Below are 13515 nucleotides of genomic sequence, written 5' to 3' on the forward strand. Positions count from 1 at the left end.
GCAGTCGTCAAGGGGAACAGCCGGGGAGAGCCGGCGAAACAAAGAACATGGCGAGGGGAGGAGGAGCCTGCGCGCCCCCCCCTCCACCCCCCCCCCCCCCCCAAGGGCGCTCCGGGGGCGGACAATGCCCGGGGCCGGCCCGCCCCGGCGCCGGGGGGCGGCTCGCCTTCCCCCCGCCCCGTTTCCCCGCCCCGCTGGCAGGGCCCGGCGGGGGGCTGGGGCCGGCTACCCCCCCCCCCCCCCCCCCCCCCGCCCCGCGGGGCCGCCGGGAGCGGGCCCGCCGCCTCCCGCCGCAAGTTTCGCCCGGAGTGGGGAAAGTTGGTCGCGGCCCGGCGGGACCCGGCCAGGTAAGGAGCGGGCGCGGCGGCCGGCGGGCCCCGGGGCTGGGCCGGGGCACCTGCGGGAGCCAGGCCGGGGCTGCCCGCTCCGCCCCGCCGCTGCCAGTCGGCTCCGGTGGGCGAGGTGGGCGCCGGCCGGGGCCGCAGGTGCGGCGGGCCGGGCCGGGCCGGGCCGGGCCGGGCGGGCCGCGGGGAGCCGGGTGGGGGGTTACGGAGCCGCCGCCTCTGGGAACTTTTTTTTTTTTTTTTTCCAAACTTTGAGCGTCGCCCGCCCCGGCCCCGGTCTGCGGGGGGGACCGCCGCCCTGCCGCTGGCTCGGGGGCACCCGGCCCGAAAGCCGGTGGGGGCTGCGCGGCGGCTGCCGGTGCCGGTGCCGGCGCCCCCCGAAACGCCCGTCCGCCCGCCGCCGGCGGTGGCAGCGCGACCTGCGGAGGGAGGTGCGGGGAGCGCTGCCCCTGCGGAACCAAAACTCTCCCTCCAGCCCGTTTTCTTGCAGCCGCGCGGAGCGCGAGACTCTGCTGGTTTTTCGCAACTCTCAAGTTGTTCTTCAGCTCCGCTCCTGAGTAAATATTGCACATGTCAAGATGATGCTGCTAGTAGTGTTGTGAGGCCTTGGTCAGGATTTTCATCCTTTGACTTTGTACTGAGATGGAGACTTTTTTTGTTTTTTTTTTTGTTTTTTTTTTTTAAACCAACTGCCGATTTGAGCATCCAGTTTGAGAGGTGGTTTTAATGGGTGTTCACCTTTTCAGCGTTAGTTTTAAGATGTCTTGAGCTAGTTACCTGACGTGTTGGTTTTCCAGAAGTATTTAAAAGATCTGTTGCTGGGTTGACTAAAATCATGATTAATGTGTTCATAATTAATTCTGTTACAGTCCCAACCCACCCCCCTCCAGATTTACATCTAGGCAGCTCAGTTGCATATCAAAAGCCTCTTCTCGTTTTCATGTAGTGAATTATTAGACTTTCAAACTGATCTTACTCCTTTTTTTTCTCCCTTCAGTCGGACCCTGAACAGTTGAAATGAAATTTTGGAGAGATAGACAGGAGTGTTTCTGTGTACTTGGCTAGACACGAGTAATAAGGACAGCGTAGCCATAGAAAAGCCAGGAGCATAAATAGGCATTATTTTCTCTCAAAGGTTAATTAGTTATCATCTTAATATCTGCACATGTAAGGATAGGATTGGTAGAATTTTAAGGTGGAAGTGGCACAGCAGCTTTGGAAGATACAGTTACACATCACCTCAACTTAAGAAGAATATCTCTTTAAAATGTGTTGACATTTAATTGACCTTTGAAAGTTCATTCTGTTAATCATACTCAAAGCGCTAAAGCTATGGTTGACTGATCTGGTGTTCGTACATTCAGCCGTGCTCAGCATATAAATTCTGCAGCATAATTGCTACTTATTGGGCAAGAGTTTCTTTTCTTCTCTGAAAATGAGAAAGTTTTGCTTCGCCTCCGGCTGGCTGCTATGGGTAGAGTTGTGAATCCAAATGCTTTCCTGCCATCAGTTGTTGTGGCGGGTGTGGCCTCCAGCCAGGCAAGAAATTCCTCTGCTGAAACTGTGTTTTTCTCCTTCCTGAGGCCACACATAGGGCAAGGTAACCTTGAGGGTTACTTCTGTGTCTACTGCGAGTCAAAACACAATGGCTCGCTTTTGTTTTCTCTTTTAAGCTGGTCTAAACTCTATAGCTGTTTGGATGGAGAAGGCTCAGTTTAAATAGCTTGATTGCAGAAGATAACAACCTCCCCCCAAGAAAACTTGGCTCTGAAAGGCAAACCTAATAGACCCGTTTTAAAACGCATACTACCTGCTTTATGGCTGTTGTCCATAGCTTTGTTGTAACCAAAACTTGTGTAGGTACCGAGAATGGAAGCGTTTCATGCAAGGTTGCTATCGAAAGATCTGGGTAAAGATTAATTTCTACTATGTTCACTTTCTGAAGGATAGGTTTCCTGGTGAGGTTAATATTGTCAGCAAAATTTTTCATGCGTAGAGACCTCTCGTGTCATATGTTGAATTTATAAGTCTATCTGTTTCCTTGTGAGAAGTGAGGAAAAGACTAAATGTTAAATGCAGTGTCTGTGATTCCTGATGGATCATTAGCTCTTTGATGTTACCATTGAAAACTAATTAATAGCTCTTACTCTTAATTATAAAACCACTTATAAACTTAGAGGCCTGGCGGTGCTGCTGTACTTTTCTAAGCTATTTTCTCAGTGCTGCTTTTGTAGCAGGAATCCCCTTCCCTAACTGTGAAGTCAGATGTGATGTTCAAGCTGCGTTTGCAGCCAAGTAACTTCCCTGCCACTCTGTAGGGTTAGGAGCTGTTAAACCCTGGGGGGGGTGTAGGGGAATGTCATCTGAGGGAGCATTTTCATCAGGCCTGTGTCCACCAACGGGCAAGTGCTTTGAATACTAAAAAGAGATCCTGTGGTTGAGTTTTGTTTATTTTAGTACAATAGATGCAAGTGATGCACGTGATTCGTTTCACTGAATCTTTAGAAAGCTGAGTGAAGATAAATATGCCAACAGCATGTCTGTCTGTACTTTCTGTACAGCTGATGGAAGGAGGAGGCAAGAAATCCAGGGTAACTTAAGGGCTGGAGCATGCAGATGCCTGATCTGGAACTGCTCTGGTGCCCTGTAGCCCAGAGTTGGCACCTGCTCTGTCCGTATGACCTGTAGGGAAAGGCCATGCCAGGTGTCCTCTGGCCACCCTGGGGGACAAGGAGCAGAGTGCCTCTGGAGGACATGTGGAGAGAGACCTGCCGTGCAGGTCAGCTTTGATAGAGGCTTAGGTCTTGGGTCTAGCTGCGTGAAGGTGTTGATCCATTCATATTATTTACAGTTGCAAACACTGTCCTGGAATGAGATGTCTGAGCAGGGTCCCTTTTCCCAAAAGTCATCCTGCTGATTTGAAGGTGTGATTTGAACATGTTGCTCTCCTGGGTGGCAGAAGCTCCTGGGCTGAGCCTCTCCTGTTGAAATTACTGGACAAAGCATGGATGATATCACCACAAGGATATAAGCATTCAGCTGGGGTAACGAAAGCCAGATTTTGGTTTGTGGCTGAGACGAACCTAGGGGGGAGTTGAAACCTCAGCACTTCTTGTCCTAGTGTTTGTGTTGTACAAAAGGGTTTCTGTTGCAGCCGGTCCATTCCCAAACTCCTGATTTTGTTGTTGGGATAAAGGACAGATCTGGAAGCTGCGCTTTGAAAAGCACGTTCCTGCGTTTCGGCAGTTGAGGTGTGACAGAGCGAGCAGGGGATTTGAGAGCCACAAGAAGGTTTGAATGTGCAATACTGGTTCAAGCTTCCGTGTTGGTACACGTATCCACTGGCAGAAAGTTTTGTGCTTGAAGGGTAGTAGCAGCTGAGCATGGATGTTTAAAGTTTTATTCCTATCTAAAACTCTATCAGGCATCTAAACCCTTGAGGGTTAAAAGGGAGAGTCTTATGAAGGTGATGCTTGATGTTCTTTGCATCTGCGTTCCTAGATTACTCTGAGGAGGATAATGTGAAGTCATTCACTGAAGATTATGGCACTGCATGAAAGGAATGCAACACTGGGCCATAAATTAACAGAAACAGGAAAAGCTCATTCTCAGCTCTGGTTTGTTAATCCAACCGTTTGCATATATAACCCTTTGCACCAAGAACTTGTACTGCATAAATGTACCCTTATTAATAACAGAACCTACGACAGCAAGTATGTTTTGCAAAGAAAAGTTCCCCCTTCTCTCTTAAATTCGGGTGTATAGAAAAGAAGCTATACATCATTCTCTAATAATATTTTGGCCTGTAACAGTTCGTGTTGAATAAAACAGGATGATAGCGTGGTCTTGATCAGCATTAGTCCAGCAGATGCATTTCCTCTGTAACCATTTGAAATTTAAAAGAAGCACGTGTTGGAGTGCAAATGTAGACGGGTTTAGTTGCATTTTAACATACTCGCTGGTCAAGGTGAACCCAAGCCATCCTAATGTAACATGCTTGACATAATCCGAAGGAGATTAGTTATTAATACATTTGAAAAATAAAGTCTGATCTTGCTTCGGTGTTTTTTCTTCAATAACACATGTTCAAAATTAAAGCTTTTATGGCAAGTTGATTATAAACCTTCTATGAGTCTAAGCAACTGGGAGCTGTTCTTGGGGCTGTCAAGATACACTCTAATAGCTCTAATTTTTAGGTGATGACGGGAGCTACATTGATCCACTGGGGATTTTCTCTGGTAATAAGCAGCAAGAGAATTTTTTTGGGTAGGAAACCATTTCATAGGTGTCCTCCCATAGCCTTTTCTCCTTTTCTGTAACTTCTGGGCAATTATTTCTGCTGATCAGGAACAGTATGCAGTTATACCACTTGTTTGCATTTGTAGAAGGCTGTGCTGGAGCAGTGCTTAGAGTAACTCTTATGACTTATACTGGAAATTTTGGAGTGAATGTGGGGAAGCAGGGTAACTTTTAAGTTCCCAATGCCTGATACTAGCAATAGGGTTTCTTCTGTCTTTGCTCTCTCCCTACCTGCTCCCTGTCCCTGGTCTTTCACATGAGGATCTGTGGTCAGGCTAATGCTTTCTCCTCTCTTCATAGGACTGAATTGTTTCTCTTTTTCACTTGGTGGATATTTGTTCCTTGTGCACATTGGTCTCTTGTAGCTTCTGCTTCTGGAAAGCTGAGAGGAGTGATCTTTTCACACTGATGAGAATACAGGTTAAGAGAAATTTGAAAGTGTGACATTAACAGGATTCAGGTTCGTGGCTCTGTCAGTATGATGTCAGCGTTTTATCTAATAGCTCAGACTATGTAATTACAAATTGTGGGAACAAGCAAGTGTTTACCTTGAGGCTGATGTTCAGCCTTGTTCTGTTCCCTCATGCCATAAGTCTGGTCATAGCCAGGGAAAGGGAAGGCTGTTGGAAATAAATGAAGAATGGGACTTGAGTAAGTGTATTGCCCCAGTCTCTAGGTGTTCAGAGGTTAATGCGTTTTCTGTACTTGAAATTCTAGTTTTGTTCCTTAAATGCTGCTGTTCCCTTTTACTTGTGTAGTGCTATGAATAAACAAGCATTTTCTAAATTACTTTAGCACGTGGTGGTGTTTCAAAGTTGCTTTCTGCACACTTTCAGTGGATGTGTTGCTTAACATTGTACCCATAAGTTCTCTTGCATCTAGCAGTAATTTCTGATAATGTTCAAGTACCTTCAGGATGAGTAATCAATTCATTGCACAACCTAATAGGTAAAAAAGTGTAAGCTGAAGCCTTGCAGACTCTACTGCAGCGTGTGGGGCTGGTGCAGTTCACTATGGAGCACATGAAGTAAAAATAGTGTTGTGGTCAGAGGCTGTATTTGTTTTGATCTACTGGAGATGAAGGACAACCGTTACGATTGTGCAAATTATTATTTACGTCCCAATTGTGAGTTTGAGCTCTGTACAAGGGAAGGGGTGATGGAAAGAGAAAAATGGCCTTCCCTGTATTTACGAGGGAGTTGGGATGGGTGCTGTGTCCTGGCTATGGACAAGCAGAACGGATTCCTGCATTAATTGTCTGACCCTGAAATTAGAAATATGAGGTTAGACTTGTAGCACGTGAGGTATGGGTCACCGGACCAAGGCAGGGATCAGAGTTCAAGTCCCTGCTTTTCTTCAAGAGTACAGCAGGTTGTAAGAAACATTCCGCAGAGATGGGACTTCAGAGCAAAGTGCATGTCCTGAATAAAGGACATAAGAAATGTGAGTTAGGAGACAGTTCTCAAAATACAGGATGAAAGCATCCTAGAAATTCTTGGAAGATGTTGGGGCAGAGTTTTGTGTTTGAAGATGGTTCTGGTCAGCCTAAACATACATTCACTTCTATGTGCAGGGATCTCAGATACGGACCACCTGCTGCCTGTAGCATGTCCCCTGTGCCAGGGGCTTGTTCTCACTGCAGCTGTATTTTGCCTTCCCTTTGAATACAGACAGTGAGACTGGGTAAGTTGTGCGCTATAGGTAGTTTGTTCACCCTGTTAAATCCAAGTAAAAGTTCTTTGCTAAGCTTGGGCGATGCTTCTCCCAGATAACCATGAGAAGGAGTTATTGCCATTGGGGGCTGTTTTCTTGTCCAATATACACTGTTGACCCAGTACATGGTCTTTGTATTTCTCTGAAATAGAAAACCACCAACTTAGGCGTTCTGCATTGGGAAGTGGCAGTGTGATGCATACTTATGCACAGCTTCAGGCCGGTCACCTGCTCTGCTCCACAGTGGAACAGCAACCGGCCTGGCACTCGGCTCTGCCGGCGAGCAGAGTGACGCTCTGAACCACCCGGGTGTCATCCACTTCTGCCAGCTGATACGAAAGGACAGTTGAGCCTCTTGCACCTTCCTTTCTGGCCAGTACTTAAGGTTTGTGGGCTTCACAGTGATGCCCTTGTGACACTGAAATGTAGAGTAGTAAACGACACTGAACTGTTCACTGGTTCTATAGCAGAGCATAAATAGCACTGATATTCCTCCTTAGCCTTCACTTGTTGCTGGAGCTGGCCGACTGACAGAGAAGATGTGTTTATTAAAGGCATCCTCATTTCATGTGATCACATACAGAACTGGTTCAGGTACCTTCAAAAGGTGTCAGGAGTGCAAATTGATAAATAATATATTTTGAGTACATACATTTCAGTGAATAAGCCCTACTTACTGCATTTCTTGTGCTTTTGTTATGTGCTCATAACTGAGATTTCAGAACTGTCATGTGTGTATTCTTCTACAGATTGGTTTACTTTAATTACACTTATTTTGTTGCTTCCACACTCTTTCTCTCAAACTCAATTTATCTATTTCTTTTTGGTTTTCTCCTAATAATCTGGTTCTGTCTCAGGTGTCTGTCCATCCATTCATCTGCAAGGGGCTTCTGTGCGTCCCTTTTCCTCCAGAATGATTGTGTGAATAAATTCCATCTCCATTTTAAATGCTTAACTAAGAGAACTCTGGGGCTTTTACTTTTCTGAAGTGATGCTCAATCTCAGATTTATTGTATCGTTGGTTTTGGTTGTGTAATCTGTACGTTTCTTAAGATAATAAATAAATCATTATGGCTAACTCTGGTGGGAAATTTAACTGCTTCAAGTTAGGTTCTGAATACTTATGCTGCCTTAGCAGTTAACCTTTATCTCATCTAATTGAGAGGCAGCTGTATTCAGAAGTAACATGTCACTTTAAACACATTGAGTTTTTAAATGACTGTACTAGAAAAGGACACAGTTTTAATAATGGTTGTTAAAAGCTATCTGACTTCTTGCAGACAGTCCTAATAATGAGAACTATGTGATCTGAACTACTGAACTTCTGGAATTACAATAACTTCTGTTCATGTGTGTGATACAGATTCTTGGAAATCTGAGGAGCAGTCTTCAGCAGCCGAAGAATGCAGTTCTCCCTGGAGGTGTGGGTATGTCACATGAAGGGGACTGACCGAAGTAGGATCAGCTAGTATCAAGAAGTAAGTTCTTGTTTTTTTTTCTCCAGATACATTTCTAGTGAGATGCACGCACCATAGTATTCATTCACCTAGATGGATTAAAAGCTGATTAAAATCCCAAATGATTAGACGCTGGGAAGAGACACTTGGGAAGAGGCTCAAGAAAGTGCACTATATGCTGTTCATGCTTTTACCAATAGTTTTGACATCTTGTTCCCAAACATTTGGATATTCTGTCTCATTTGGTGCGTAATTTCGACTGCTTGTCTTCAACTGCCTGCTCAGCTCAGGGGGAGCCTGCTTCTTCAGGCATTTTAGAGTGAGTTCAAATGCAGTTGGGAGAATTGGATTCATCGGCAACAGTTGGAGATATTCATGCTATATCGTAACAGCTGTGAACTTGGGTTCATATAAGTAATGTGTGCTTAATCTTCCTGTACTGCCAGTGACAGGAAGAGGAGGAGTAATTTTTTTTCCATATTTAATGATGATTTGAAGGCTTTTGACAAGCAAATTTGAAAACATGTACTACAGACCAAGTTAGGAAACAATTGCCATGAGTTAAGTATTTTTCAAGTTCTATGCAGCTTTGAATTTGCATTTTTATCTGTTGGTATTCCAGTGTTATTCTAATATGATTAAAAACTATTTTACCTGCCTGAATTTGCATATCACCTCATCTGTATGGAGGGTGATGGAAAATGTAGAGGCCCTGATTTTGAATTCTAGCAGCACTTGAAAAATTTTGGTTTAGTTGCTTTTTTTGTATTGTGTGTTTTTTTGTTTGTTTTTTTTCTTTATCACCAATAATCCATTTATCTGGCTTGGAAATTTCTGGAGTGAGTGAAAAACAGTTGAATTATTTTTTTACCTGAACAGTGCTTTAGCTGCTTTAGCACCACCAGTTTGCCCCTTTCTCTTTCTGTGACCTGAACTGTAAATTCATGAAGACATTGAAAAGTTAGAATGTTGGTCCTTTTTTCTTACATGTATTTGTTCAAAACCTCATCAAGATCAGCCTGTATCAAGCCCTGATGATTGATGTTTGAGTCTTGGACGCTTTCGGCCTAAACACCTCTGTAAGAGTACTGTACAAATTAAAAACCAGAGCAGTAAAGATAACTGATGGTGGTCTGTTGCCTAACAGTCCATACTGTGTGATAAAATGCCTCACAGTTTTAGATTGACCTTGCCTTGACTTTCATACAGATATAATCTGTTTGATGTCTTTTAAAAGCAGAAAGGAAGCCATACATGGAGTAGAATTGCATGTTGTTGCTGACATAATGTCCTTCATCTAATTAATTTGAAGTAGTAGGATTTTATAGTCTCTTGACTTTTTCTCCCTTTTAAGTTGTAGATACTAGGCTGGTAAATTTACAAATGAAAGGCTAATCTCTGTTTCATGGCTAGGTATAATTAAGCTGAAATCTTCTCTTTCTGCAGTCAGTGATTTGCATTTAAGGATTTTTTGTTGCTTTTTAAATTTTACAGTCTATATATATTGTCTTGCAAGGTGACTCTGCTTTTCTCAGCTGGTTTGTGATAAAGATGGAACTTGTCAGAAGAGGAACTCTTTTTTTTTTTTTTTTTTTTTTTTTTCCAAAAGCATTGTTATAGGAAATCTGTTTTCTTTCCCTCCTGTTCTTTGGTGGAATTCATGCTGGGACGTCAGTACCTCCTCATATTGTCAACTTTGTGAAGTTGAGCACCTCGCTGAGCATTTCATAGCTTGTCATGGCAGCTCTCCTAAGGAGAGGGGAGAGTGTATCCCATGGATCTGGTGTGGTATATAGATGCCAAGTGCTAGGAATTCCGGGAATGTAGAGTTGTGCAGCACTGATAAAGTTTGCTTTGTTTCCTTAGTGACTTGACCCATTGAGAAAATGTGGTTCCCTAGGAAGCTTTAATACCTCAAAGTTGGTATTGAATAAAGGGAAAGGCCTCAGCATAATTCTGCTTGTTTTCACCTGCTGCCTGAAAGATTAATTTTCTTGACCTTAGTATAGAAAATATAACCCTGAGTTTTGAAAGTGATTTATAGAGATCCTTCACACTTATCAGTTTGAGTAAATGTGCCGCAGGCTTCTGCATTCCAGCTACGGTCTTTTCATAACCTACTCTGTTTACAGTGCGGTAATTTCATTTGGGGGCAAGAAAGTTTCAAGGAAAAAACACCTTCTAATTAGAGTGATAGAATCGTTCTGCTTGCCTGCTGCGGTTTCATATGACTTCAGAAAAATAGTTGAGTGATTAATCTTTAATTTTCCCCATCATTAACTTAATAAGGAAACAGGAGATAGAATGAAAAACAAACAGCAGAACTGTACAACAGGGACGTTATTATGCCAAATCTTTTTGTTTTTTTCATTTGGTGAGAAATGCCATTCTGCCAACTACATGAAGTGTAGCAGCAACTAGTTAGCTCAGATAATTTGTAGAAATCTTCTAACAGGTTTGAACTTTATTGAAGCCTTTGCAGAACTTGCTACACAGCTTCCTCCCTCTTTACCACAGACCCCTGTGGGTTGGGTGTTGTTTTTTTTTTTTTTCTTCCAGTTTTAGTTGGAAGCAAATGTTGCCTAAACTGACTTCTAATAGCACAGAATTCCCTGGCACCCACTTTTTTTTGTGGGGAAGGAAGCCATCCCAGATACTGTAGTGAAATACCCTTAGAAAGGGTTTGGTTCTATTTTTGTGCCAGTTTCTATCTTTAGTCACTGTGCTGATAAGTGAACTTAGTTGTGGCGTAGTGCAGTTTTTGCAATGAACATGACAGGATTGCTCTGGTCTCTTGGAGAGCAAGGCAAATACAACCGTGGCAGCAAGTTGCTCTTTTCATATATCTTTTATTCTTACTGGATGTAAAATAGGCAACATAATTCTAAAAGTTTAATGCTTGAACAGAAAATACACCTGGCTGTTTGCAAAAGTTCCTCTGGAAATTGTACTTTATTTCATTTGTAAATACTCAGGAGAACAGTCCCGTGTACATCTGTGGGTAGCAACACAGCAACAGAAGTTGTAGTGATCTTAACTAACCTGCTTGGAGGCCTCTGCATGTTAATAATATAAAGTAAACAGCTGAGGAATGTGTATTGCTGTTGACAGTGAGCGACTGTAAACATCCTCGACTGGAAGCTGTGAAGCAGCAGATGGGGCTTTCAGTCGGATGTTTGCAGCTGCCAACTGCCACAGACGTCAAGAAATGTTTGACACCTAAAGCATAGTTGTCTGTTTAAAACTTCTAGTCTATTTGGTTTATCACAGACATATGAATTTAGGCCAAACTTTTCTATGTACTGCTTAATCTTTCTTGTGATGTCTGTGTCTGAATATCCAGGAGTCATACAATCTCTGATAGGAATAAGAGCAAAAATGGAATCAGTTAGGTTATATTTTTAACTGCAAAATCAATTCTAAGTTTTCAGAGGTGAATTTCTGTACAGCTTTCTTGGCTGTACAGGTTGCTTGGCTTAATTTCTAGACTCCAGTACAAAGTTTTTACAAGATTATTTTGTATGTTTAGTATTTCTGCCATGGTTCATTTAGAATTTGAAATCCTAAGCCTTGTAGGAAGCAATCACTTACAGGAGTTCTGGAAACTAGCAATGCAACAGTTAGAGCAACTATGAAAAAGAAGTATAAAAAAAATAATTTTTCCTGGAAGAAGCCCAAAGCTATAAAATGATGGGGAGGTCAGGGAGACCTCATGTGACTGGGTTCACCTCTGACGAATCCTAGCATCTCAGCTATTTGAGGTTCAGTGTTCCTCCTCCTTCTCCCTTTTGTTTCATTCTTCTTCCCACCTCCCTTTGGGGGAAAAAAAAAAAAAAAGAGGAGGAGGATGTACTGAAAGCTGATTCATACTTTTCTAGAAGTCAGTTGAGACAATTTCAAGACTCTAGTCCTGCCAGCTAGTTTTATGTGTGGGTGGACCTCTGTGCTTAAATATGACCCCAGGACACAGAGAACAGTTTATGTGTTTGGGATGGTATTTAAAGATGATTGCTCTCATGCCAGAAAAAGAACCGTGAGGTTGTAGCACATAACTGATTTAAGTTGATACTGAAAGCACTAATGTATTCACTCTTGAGAGGAGATACGGATCTTGTTGGTATGTATGTTAAGTATCTGTGCCTTTGGTGAAGAGAGTTTTGTTGTTAACTTGTTTTTTCTTGTCGTCCGTATCCTTGTTTCTCAAATACGTATGCATGTTCCTATAAAAGTACGAGGGGGCATAACCTAAACATTAATCTGTCCCTTTACATTTCACATAAGATGCAGATAACCTAAGACTCTCTGGAGTTTCTGACTTTTTTTTAAAGGAGCTAATGTCCTGGTCAGAGTTCTTCGAAAACATTATTGACTTGTAGGTAGTTAAAGCAGTAGCTGCAGTGTCCAAAAAGCATGCTCTACATTTCAGGAAGTTTCACGAATCCATGCTTTGCAAATAGCTGTCTCTGTAGATTTGTACACTTGACATAGATTCAGATTATACTGTATTTCAGTAGTGCTTGAGGACTCCTGTTATGATTAGCACTGTGTACCTTCTTGCATGCTTCACTGTCTGTAGTAAGGTATGAGTTCTCCCAACACGGGATTACTGTCTTAATCAAGACCAGCAGCATCAAAGTGGAATCCAGATGATGAACGGGGGGACAAACAAGAAGAGTGAGAGAAAAAACAGGGGGACAGAGTGATGGGTTTAGGAGTAACTGTCTGTGTGTGTATGTAGGTGGCTTTGCATTGTTTACTTAATTAAAATGCAGGAAGACAGAAGATATATCTTCTTAGCCAGCAATTTGTCTGGCTAAAAATATCTTGATAGATGATGGTTTAGTTGGATGGCATGTGGATTGGAAGTTAAGACAGACACTGATGAAGCTGTCTTTTAGGTTGATCTTTTTTCGAAGTACAGCAGAGGGAGCAGGTGAAATGGACAGAGGTTTCTAAAAGCCTTTTCTTGCAAATCTAAGAAACTCTGGAGAGCTTGTAGTGAACTTAGGAGTCAATTATGAATACAACGTTTGACTTAGAAGTATTGAAAAGTTAGCGATGTAACTGGCCAAGTTAGATGTCGGGGATGGGGCTTATATTCATTGTAGAAGTAGCTGAATTTTCTGAGTATCTGTGGCAAGAGAGAAACGGAAATTACTGACAACAGTCAGGTTATAGTTGAATGATAGAGATGGGTGTTACGGCTGACAAAGTAGGACAGTAATAAAGAGAGCTATGGTTCAACAAATAACAAATTTTGAGGTGAGTGTTTCTGCAACCCTTCTGGGCTTAAACCTGGCTTTATTGTCAACCCAGAGAACTTACTAAGTGACCTTGTAATTAAATTCATGGAACTTGGATGCACTTGAGAAATACAATCTAGGCAGAGGATTCTTGACATAATCTCCTCATCTGGAAAGCTTCGCTATATATTTGAAGAAGAGGATTGAGCAATAGGAGAGAACTTGCATAGGCAGAGTATTTAATATCAAAAGCATTAAGTACCTCCTGTGAAGATTTACATATTGATAATATTTGTGCTTTGGCAGGAAATTCTTTCAATACCCATTCTGTTACTCTTCTTCCTGAATTACGTACTGTCTCAAAGTTCAGCATGTTTCCTCTTGGAAAATGTAGTAGTATGTTGGGACTGTTTTCTTCAGCCTCTAATCTCACTACATGCACTTGAGGAGTTTTCTTCC

General features: G+C 42.7%; 1 long non-coding RNA gene across 2 annotated transcripts in view; it reads left to right on the forward strand.

The window, feature by feature from the left end:
* Positions 1-217: 217 nt before the first annotated feature.
* Positions 218-13515, forward strand: part of LOC116964128 — a 38690-nt gene continuing 25392 nt past the window's right edge. For both annotated transcript variants that reach the window (XR_006166521.1, XR_006166522.1), the window contains exons 1-2: positions 218-347; positions 7720-7834. This is a non-coding gene — a long non-coding RNA (uncharacterized LOC116964128). The remainder of the gene's footprint in view (positions 348-7719; positions 7835-13515) is intronic.

Source organism: Tyto alba, unplaced genomic scaffold, assembly GCF_018691265.1.
Source record: "Tyto alba isolate M040663 unplaced genomic scaffold, T.alba_DEE_v4.0 Super-Scaffold_40, whole genome shotgun sequence".
Classification (NCBI taxonomy): Eukaryota; Metazoa; Chordata; class Aves; order Strigiformes; family Tytonidae; genus Tyto; species Tyto alba.